At 42.9% G+C, this 10628-nt stretch overlaps 1 pseudogene; it reads right to left on the reverse strand.

Annotated features, from left to right (window-relative positions):
* Window positions 1-7929: 7929 nt before the first annotated feature.
* Window positions 7930-9308, reverse strand: LOC140622433 (P2Y purinoceptor 3-like; annotated as a pseudogene).
* Between the last annotated feature and the right edge of the window lie 1320 nt (window positions 9309-10628).

The following is a 10628-nucleotide window of genomic DNA, read 5'->3' on the forward strand; positions in this document are numbered from 1 at the left end:
TCTTGGAGTACACCAGGGGGAAATTGAGTTTAGGCCCTGAACAGAGATTTGCGACCTAGAAGTTGATGGGGAAATCTTTCGATATTTTGTAAGAAATACTGAAAAACCTTTAACATCATGCAGGTAGGCCAGACAACCAAGCTGTTTACAAACTTAATACCAGTTAGTTCCATGAGGTGTTCATATATAAGGTCATGTACTCAAGTATACATGTCTTCTCCGTGGTGGATCTTTATCAGTCCCACGTCTTGGCAGTGACCCTGCCTAACTCACTCAACTTCCTAAAATGATTTTTCCCCCATATGTTTGATTGCAAATCAATTGTGTAATAAAAATCAGTGGCATTCTATTTGGGATTAGTGTGTATTTTATAGGAGTTTGTCTTTTTTGTCTCTTTGAAGAAGGTCACCTTTCATGCTTGTCTCCTAAGTTTCACTACATTGTAGCTTTCTGTGCTTCCATTTCCTGATTAGCAAAATGGAATATCACTAGAGTTTCTTCTAGGGCTCATGTACCTAATTTATGAAACATACAGATATGGTTGATTGCCACATGTTAGATATATATTCATTGATGGATGACCTAAAATATTATCTAGAGAAATATCTATCCATTCCTTACATTTAGTTGATGGGTTGGAGAAAATGGCTCTCCTAGGATTGTGCCAAAGATTCCTTTGGGCACTCTGGCAAATAAATGGAGCATGCTCAGAAATTTCTAGGATATGGTGGGTTGTTCACAAACAGCTGAAAGGAAAGTGTGGGCTGATGACATTTTCAAGCTTCTTTTGAAGTTTATCCAACTCTTCTGCCTCCCCCCCCCCCAATATTAAGGCTTGTTCAGTTTTCTAAGGAAAATCTGATTATTTCAGGGTTCTGTGTCTTAGTATGTTCAGGTAGTTTTTAACCTTTCAAAGCAGATCCTGGCACCCCTAGGGAAGAATAAAAGTGTTAGGACATAAGGTGAGCCCTTCTTTTTTCCCCCTTCCCAACCCAGATTTCACAGGGTACAGTGCATAAGAGATGGGATAGTTGATGGAATGAGGTGGGAGGAGGATGAGAGAGGGGAGGCTGGGATAGAAATGGCTGGAAGGAGAACAGGCCCAAATTAGCAACAAGAAGCCTGGGCTGGGACATAGAGGGAATGGGCAGATGGGCCTGCAGGCAGGTTTTAGAGTCACTGATCATGAAATGGAGTGAAAGTGTCAGAGGAGAAATAAGTGTCTTCTTTGGGTTCTGGTGGAGTCCGTGTAGGTAGAGTCCAGGCTCGGTGGATGGAGAGTGGGGAAATGGGCCTAAGACTGCAGACATATTTAGTGGATGCTTTGAAATACTTCCCATGGCTTTAACTTTATTTTACAATTCCATGAGTTTTAATAGAGATTTGTGTTCTGGCTACCACAGTTAAGATACAGAACAAATAGTTTCTTGGTGATCACTTCGTAGGAAAAATATTGTAATATTTGAAGGTAATGTACACGTGGGCCCTTCATTTAAGAGTTAAGTTTGGGGGGATCCCTGGTGGCGCAGCGGTTTGGCGCCTGCCTTTAGCCCAGGGCGCGATCCTGGAGACCCGGGATCGAATCCCACGTCAGGCTCCCGGTGCATGGAGCCTGCTTCTCCCTCTGCCTGTGTCTCTGCCTCTCTCTCTCTCTCTGTGATTATCATAAAAAAAAAAAAAAAAAAAGAGTTAAGTTTGGTATATTTTTTAACACTGGAACTTCTGAAAGGCTTTTCTAGTCTGATGATTAAGTGCATAAAGTTTTCATGATTATGGAACTTAATATGCTGTATTTCATGGACTATAATATTTCACCTTTCACATCTTTGAAATTGGGATATATGTTTGGCATCATCATGTAATTCAAAGAAAAGCAGTTGTAGGGAAAACCAGGCATAATGCTATAATAATATGATGATGATGCTTGATGATGTAAGATAAGCACAGTCTTATGTGTTATCATTTGCTTCTGGCATTACTGAACCTAAGGTTCTTTACTAGAGGTGGTGAGTCAGAGATGTGGAAAATGTAAACCCATTTTCCTCAAGGGTTAAATGGATGCATGAGGAAAACAGACAAAGGAATCAGTGATTCTGTGATTGTGATATAGTTTGATGAACACTGTTACAGAGCAATGGCTAATGGGGTTCAGAGGACCTAGAATACTTCAAAGACTCCCAGAGGAGATGGTCTTTGAGCTGTATCATAAAGAATGAGTAAGATGAGGGAGTGGGGCAAGAGTGGAGAGGGCAAGAGGTCTTAAAGCTGAGCGAGCCTACTGGTTAATGAAAATGGAGTGAAGGTGATGTAGGAGGGCAGGGGGTTAGCTTGAAAGTTTTTATACAAGGCAGATTGGGGAAGCCTTTTCAGCATGATCTTTTTTTTTTTTTTTTTTTTTTAAGATTGTTTTAGAGAGTGCATGCAAGTGAGGGGTTGGACAGAGGGAGATAGAGGCAGAACAGAGGAGTAGACTTTTCACCTGCTACAGAGCTTGATGTGGGGCTTGATCCCAGGACCCTGAAATCAGGACCTGCACCAAAACCAAGAGTCTGAGGCTTAATGGATTCTAGCCACTGAGGTACCCCCATGTACAGCATGATCTTAATCCTTAAGGCAAATGGGAGTTTTTGGAAGATTTTTCTGTTGGGGATTAAGATGGGGTTTACATTTTAAAAAGGTGGCCCTAGAAGCAGAAAGAAGGAAATGAAATGGAGTTTGAGAAAACAAATCTGGAGTCAGTAAGATGTTTAATATGTTGGAGCAGTGAAGCCCATGAGGGATGATGGAAATTTGAACTCAAGCAGTGACTGGGAAGATGGAAAAGACAAGTTCTAGTGATGCTTGGGAGGTCCAACTGACAATGTGATCGTGATGTGTAAGGAGGAAGAGGCTGAAATTGAAGAGGACTCCCAGATTTCCAGCTTGAATGGATGGTGGTGCCATTTAACGGGAAAGAGCAGCCAGCTTATAATGATTTGGAGTATGAATCCAAGATAGAAATTACTCTAAAAAAAAAAAAGTGTAGCCTACTCTTGCAAGAAACTAGGCTACAAAGGAAGAGAGAACATAAGAAGGAGTCTTCAGCGGCTGTTTTTTTTTATTGTGAGGTTACTGCTTTATAAAGGTCTTGTTGTTAATGTGTTTTTCTACTTGTGGAGTGGAACATTCTCAGACTGTGATTCTTTAATTTTCTTGAAGTGGCTCTCTTTGCTTTTTTGTTCGTGGTTTAACCACTATAAAAATTTCCAGCTACAGCTTGCTGCAAGAACTTAAGTTCTGCTTCTCATCATGGAGTTCTTCTTAAGGCCATTACCTTTGAAGTTGTTTGATATGTTCAAAACAAACCTCTCAACAAAACAAAAAGTTAAGAAATTGAAATACTAAAGAGATTTGGCTGGTTTACAAGAAAGTAAAAGATAATGAGAATATATAACTTTTTAATGTTAGGTTAAGTTGTGCTTAATTGCAGACAACTTTGTGAAACATTTCCCCTCTTTGTTGTCTTTAAAATATGGCCTAAAAAGTGAGCACGCTTGCAGGTATTGTGTATTCTGGAATTGCTTTGAATTGGAGTTGGTGAGTGTTAGAACAAATAAATCCCAGACAACTCATGATTTAATTTTATAGGCACACATTCATAAATTGGATTTAGGCGGTAATTTCAGAAAAGCATACACAGGAGAATCATTCGCTGTGTGTTCATTTATTCTACAAAGATTTAGTAGGTACCCATATGTTGAAGCCTCTGCTAGATCCTGTAGGAGGGGAAGTAAGAGCATTTAAATTTTGCTGCTCATACAGGGGAGATGTGCCTTAGGTGTGGATGATGGGTCAGAGAAGGGAAAGGGCATTCTGATGCATGGTCAGGGAAGGCTTCTTGGAAGAGTTGGCATTTGGGTTGCTTTCTGAGAGACAGCTATTCAGTCTCTGACTAGTCTTTTTCATGTGATGCCTTTGATTAGTTACCGTCGTTCTTGAAATTGTTGTCTCATTGACTTTCTAGCACCCTATTATCTAGCAGCACCTCCTTATCCCCGTGTCACCTGTCAAGACTTTTATGATTCCCTTATCTCCCTGGTCCTCCATTTGTTCTCTTTCCTTCTTTCTCACAGGTGTCATTTACGTCTGTAGCTTTGAATATATCCCTGGCTAGACAACTCTAAACTCAAGGGTTTGATCCGAAGCCGTCTCTGAACCTCCATCCTGCATTTCCAGCTGAGGCCTCCCTCAAGCGCTCACATTTAACTTGTCTGAATCTGAACTCTCTCCTGCACTGCTCAGTCTGCCTCCCTTCCTCCCTCTCTTTTTCTTTCCCCATTGACTATTGAGTGCCTACCTCATGCTAGATGCTAGTTTATCATTCTTTTGATTCCTCGGGCTTGGAGTCTCAGAGTCATTTTTGTTCTGTCTCCTTACCACTCATGCCTAAATAAGTATTTTATTTCTCTTAAGTCTTTCTAAGATGTTTTAAAATCTATTCAGTTCTATTCATGCCCATTATCTATATACTTGGGTCACTGCAGTGGTCTTCTCAATGTGGATTGCTGCCTTCTTCATTATCAGCATCACCATTGCCTCCTGAGAGTCTACTGTCTTCAGAAGTTGCTAGCATGCCATGTTCTATAGATTGGAAAATGGAGTAGTGGGGGAGAGAAAACAGACTTGTAATGAGACAGGAGCCCATCATCAACTCCAAGGTGATAAGCCAGTGGGAGAGTCAGCAGTGCAGAGTGAGACCAGTGGCATCTGGAGGAAGTAGAGTGCAAGGTCTGGGAAGAGGAGTACTTAAGCTTGTGGAGAAGGTTTTGGGGATGGTGTATTGAATGGTAAACATGTGAGAGGTAGAAATCCACGTGGTGGATCAGGAGAGCTATGAGTTGAAAAGTTCAGCTGGGAGCACACTGTGATAGGTATAATATGCCTGTGTGAGAAGTCTGGGCTTTATCTCATAGAAGTGAGGGTATGGGGGGTGGGTCTATGGACAGAATTAGGGAGAGTGTGATGCACAAAAAATGCTTTTTTAAAGAAAATGTGGTTGCGGTGTGGAGGCTGGCTTTGAAGGGAGAGTCATTAGGAGACCTCACATAAGACCGCTGTGATAGTTTTGTTTCTTTTCTCCAATTCATTCAAAACATGGGGACTGGCAGGTTAAGTTTCTGGTTCACGGCTTTGATCAACCACTGTCCTGTTCAAATGCCCTCAGAGATGACCTGTGCCTTGAGTGATTCTTTTGCTGACTTTGGGATGGCTTTTGTAATCACACTTCAGCCCACCTTTCCAGCATCATCTCTACTTTCTCCCCCTCAGGAACCAACTATCGACTCTTACACAGATTTTCCATGTTCTCGAACACTGCTTGAGAAATTGTGCTAATTGAGATTTCACTAGACTTATGCATGCTTGTAATGCTTTTCAGGATCCTCTCAGACAGTAGTAGTATTGTTAACCCTGCTTGGGAAACTTCCCTAATACTTAACTTGCGTACTGTTCGCTTTTGATTAATTAACAACTGACATGATTTCTTCATAGCTGCTGAAACTGTTTAATTAGCATTCATATTGTTGTTTGTGTGGTCTTGTTTTGCTTCTCCAATAGTCTATAACATCCTTAAGGTCTGGTACAATGCTTGACACTTTTGTAGGTGCCTACAGCCATTTTATTGGCATCCACTGCTGCCTCAGTCATGCTATTTTGTACATGGTAATATTTGCTGACCTTCAGCTGTGTTCCAAACAACCAGGCAGATTATCAAGATTCTTGGGGCCCAGAGCAATAACATATTTGAGGATCTCAGCTTTGACCAGGATGGTGGACATTGAGTGAGTAGATTCAGAAAGAACTTTTGTTTCTTCTAGTCTTTTTGTTTCCTTCTGGGTGAATTTTCAGTGAAGTCAGGAACATCCCTTAGACTGATGGTGGGCAGTAGGTTCCAGCTCCTCTTACAAGTGAGTCTTTTTTTTTTTTTTTTCAAAAGGAATAGTCTAGTTTGATTCTTGTCTTGAGATAATTATCCCTGAAAACCAGGATGTGATGTCAACTAAATTAAACTTTTTTGATCCCAACTCTACAGAAATAACTTAAAAATGGATGCTTTTACTTTGCTGTTAAGTAGGTCAGAAGACTCTGCAGAAGCAAAATTAGCGTTATATAGATCAGGGAAATAATTGCAAGCACCTAAGTTAACAAAGACTAAAGGCTGGAAAACTTTGGCCATAGGTGTTAAAGTACTTTTTTTAGATAAAGGTAATGTGTCCTGAGGATTCTAGATTAGTCTTCTTCCCGCCTCCAGGGTTAGCAGGCCGATGTGCATTCAAGATAAGGGCTAAGAGGACACAGGGGATGGCTTTATATTTTTCTTAAGGAACCTAGTGCACCAGTTTTCCAGTAATGTAAGCCATATTAATTTGTAAGGGATAATCATTGCGACTGTTGGACAGCTGACTTCCCGGTGTGCTATGCAAAGAAGGGGACAAAAATGAATAATATAAGCAAGAAAGCTGAGAATATTCAAAAGAGCAAACAGTTTTAAGTTCTCTTAGCTGCTATAGAGGCACTTATGTGGAAACAGCTGACCTGCTAATTAGAAAACGTCTTTGCCTATTCATTAAATTAATTATCTCAAGGAATTCTGCTAGGCAATACTTTGTCTAGTTCTAATTATTGTGTGCCCTTGAAAGCAATAAACTCTACTTTTACAATAAAATTTTATAATTGAGACATAGACGTGGCTTCTTCAGACACTTCCTGTAATTAGAGTGGGGTAGCAATGAGGGGTTACACTTTGGTTTTTATTAAAAAGGCTTATTCACCTCTTCATAGGGAGATTATAATGAACTATTAAATAATGTATGTTTAGATCTGAGAACTCCTTGGAGATCAATATTGTTCAAATATGAGGTTTTTAAGTTTATCTTTTTGGATTACTTTGGATGTTATTTTTTTAAGAATGAACATCATATTATGATGAAAGACAGTGATAAAACTTTTCTGTCATAAACTGACATTAAATTCAAATAAGAATAAGGTGAGTTGTTATTCATGCAGTCAGTTTGCCGTTTTCCCCCCCACTTTGTCCTGCAGGGCTTTTTCTAATCTTAATCAGAACCCTGTTAAGAAGTGTAATGTAAAAGAACACACATTGGATACTCAGTGGTCTGTACATGAGAGCAACTATATGAAAGGTGAAGTGACCTAAAATGATGAGCTGATGCTGTTGAGGAGAACTTGGCTGGATCTTGACCAATGCTTGGATTGGGCCATACACTTCAGTCTTAGGAGTGTGTGCTTTGGAGGCCAGTGCCTGGCTTCAAAGCTTCCATCCAGCATGATGATCTGGACATTCTCCAGCTGGGTGACCTTGGACAAGTTACTTAAAGCCCTCTATTTCTGTATCCTTATCTGTAAATGAGGCAAACAGTAGCTCCCACCTCCAAGGGCTGTTGTGAGCATTAAATGAGTTATTCCATGGAAAGTACTTTTCCATAGTAAGGACTTTATTCACTTATTCATGCAACCAGTCATTACTTATTCATTCATCCATGCATCCATTCATTTCTACTGTCCATTATATACTCACTATATGCTGGGCCCTGCTGCAGATGCTGGGGTTAGGGGTATAGCAGTCAGGTGAAATAAATGAGTAAACAAAGTTCAGGTACTAATAAGTGTTAAAAAGTAGATAGGAAACTGGGTTATGGGGAGAGAGGTCAGTGTTAACTAGGGTGGGTAGGAGCTTTTGAGGAGGTGGTGTTCTAGCCGAGGCCTAAGTGATGAGATAAATGTCAGCTCTGTTTAAAATAAGGTTTTCCTTTGTGTTGGTGGTTCTCTTCATATTCTCACTTTAATATATCTTTTTTTAAAAATTATTTTAAAGATTTTTATTTATTAGAGAACAAGAGAGTGCATCCGTGAGCAGGTGGGGAGCAGAAGGAAAGGGAAAAGCAGACCCCCTGCTGAGCAGGGAGCCCAATGCAGGGCTTGACTCCAGGACCCTGGGATCATGACCTGAGCCAAAGGCAAATGCTTAACTGACAGAGTCACCCAGGAACCTTAAAATCTCTTCAGATCAATATAAAATCCTTTGTAGCAGGACACAACTAGGAGATCTTGAGCCCCTCTCCCAGTAGCACATGACTGTGTTCAGACAAGTCATCGTCAGTATCTTGGCAGTACTTCATCTTGTCAGTACCCAGATCTGGCCACCCATGGGTCTCTTTCCCTTGTTCTGCCTGAGTTCCTGGAAGAGCCTGACTCTGTTGTTCCCAACTAATAGAAAGTACAGGATTGGATTGAGGCAGCTGCTCATGCTTACCAGAGGCCTCCATATCTTATAGGCCAAGCTGACCACTATCAAGAGCTGGCAGTCCTGTGAAGGTAGGAAGCGGAGCATGAGGTAGAAGGAGCGTGTGATGTGAAAGGGCACAAAGCAGAGGGTGAAGAGGCCGCACACCAACAAGATGGTTCGGATGGACTTGGCCCGGGTTACATTGCCTGTCTTCATGAGGGCCTCTCCTGGCTTGATGAGGCTCCTCACCATCAGCGAGTAGCACACCAGGATGACCAAGGAGGGAAAGACGAAGCCAGACAACGTCAGAACCACACCATAGGCAAAAAACTGATCAAAGTTCTCTGGGCTGGTCATGTCATAGCAGATCATCTGGCCGTCAATGTATTCTGTGTGGGAGAAGAACAGTGTGGGCAGTAGCTGGAGGACCACCAGGGCCCAAGTGGTGGCCGTACCCAGGAGGGCGTGCCGGCGGGTCCGGTAGGGTAGTGAACGCAGGGGGTGGCACACGCCCAGGAAGCGGTGCACAGAGATACAGGTCAGTAGCAGGATGCTGCCGTAGAGGTTGGTGTAGAACAGGAAGCGCACCAGCCTGCACAGCAGCTCCCCGAAGGGCCACCTGTCACCCAGGGAGTAGGTGGTGATGAGGAAGGGCAGCGTCAGCACATAAAGCAGGTCAGCTACCATCAGGTTCACCAGGTAGATGGTGGCACAGCTCCAGCGCTTGGTTTGGCGCCAGGAGAGCCACAAGACCATGCCATTCAGAGGCATCCCTAGCATGAGGATGATACTGTAGGTCAGGGAGAGGTAGATTTGCTTGTAGTCCTCTGAGAACTTGCAGACTGTCTGTTCCCTTGAGGCATTAGTATCCAGCATCTCCATCTCCTGGGAGGCTCCCTCTGGGAGCACAGTAGCTCCTGCTTGTGCTCCTCCTGGGAAAAAAAACCAAAATGGGCGGCATGGCATCATGTTGGCTAGGTGTTGGTTAGCCTCTCCCTTGATCTGGCATTCAAGTCTGGGTTCCCAAAATCTGGTTAGAGTCTTTGAGATAGGCCAGCTCCAGGAGAAAACACACACACACACACATACACACAATAAAAAATAACCCAAGGGCACAGGAGTCTTTAGAAGCAGGGCTTGTAGACTTACCAGGTTCAAAGGGCTGGCCTTACACTGTCTTATATGCTCTCTGCTCTAGGCTAGGTGTCCTAGGAAGCTCAAGTGCAGGTGCAGTTCAAGTGCAGCAGCACCTTCTGGTGCAGGAAGGTGCTGCTGTAATTTAAACAGGACATATAACCTGGATCACTGACTCCTTTGGCTAAAATCCTTTGCATAGAGCCAGGAAACCTCCAAGGAAATTTTGATTTGTATCTCTTTCAGGATTTATTAGCTGCGTATTTGAATACTGAGTCTGATTTGCTTATTAACCATCTCAGCATCCCAAACACCCAAGAAAACAAGTCTGAGCCATAAAGCCAGGTGCAACTTCTTTCATATTCCTGCCTCTGCTGATGAAGGAGATCGAATAGGCAGATCCACGTAGCTGGGGAAGCTGTGTGTGAATCCTGCATGTGTCACATTGGCAAGTCAGTGGGTTGGTCAGCCAATCACCATGGAGCCTACAGGAATGAAAAGTTTGTTTCTAGGATTTGACATTCAGAAAGACTAATCCAGGGCAAGGGAAAAAGGTTTAAGATAGGTAATTTTGGGATCAATTGAGTGTTGACTATAAGCTATACAGAGTTTTATTCACAACAAAAGGAGCAAAGACCTCATTCACTCTGCCAGTCAGCAAACATCTACTGAGCATCTATTGGGTCTGGCACTAGGGATAGGAACATGAATAAAATATGGCTCTTGCTCTCCAGGATTTCACAGTCTGGTGGGGAAGACACAAACCAACACAGCTAATTGTGACAATGTGAAGAATGGTCAACAAAATGCTGTGAAGACCAGCAGAATGCAGCAGTTCTCTGCTAAGGGAGTTGAGTGAAGGTTCTTAATGAGGTGCCGTTTGAGCTGCTTGGGAAAAGAACAGAGCAGCTTGGTAGGCAAAGAAGGATGAGGGCACTTCCTGTGGGGGTAGCGTGGGGGAGGCAGCCCACAAAAGGGAATGGAGTTTAAGGGCTCAGCGTGTCCTGGGATGGCAGGAGAGCCAGGGTGGGGGATGTGTTTGAGGCTGTGTTTGAGGGAGATGCTTAGTAGCAGCCCAGGACTGGAGCAGTCAGACTGTAAGGGAGCTGTAGCAGTGCATGCAGGTGAGAGATGCTCAGTACTCTGGGTGAGGCTACGAGGGATGGATGGAGGGCAGGGACCTGTCCCCAGAGATGCTGCTGAGGCAGGA

Source organism: Canis lupus, chromosome 31, assembly GCF_048164855.1.
Source record: "Canis lupus baileyi chromosome 31, mCanLup2.hap1, whole genome shotgun sequence".
NCBI classification, from domain to species: domain Eukaryota; kingdom Metazoa; phylum Chordata; class Mammalia; order Carnivora; family Canidae; genus Canis; species Canis lupus.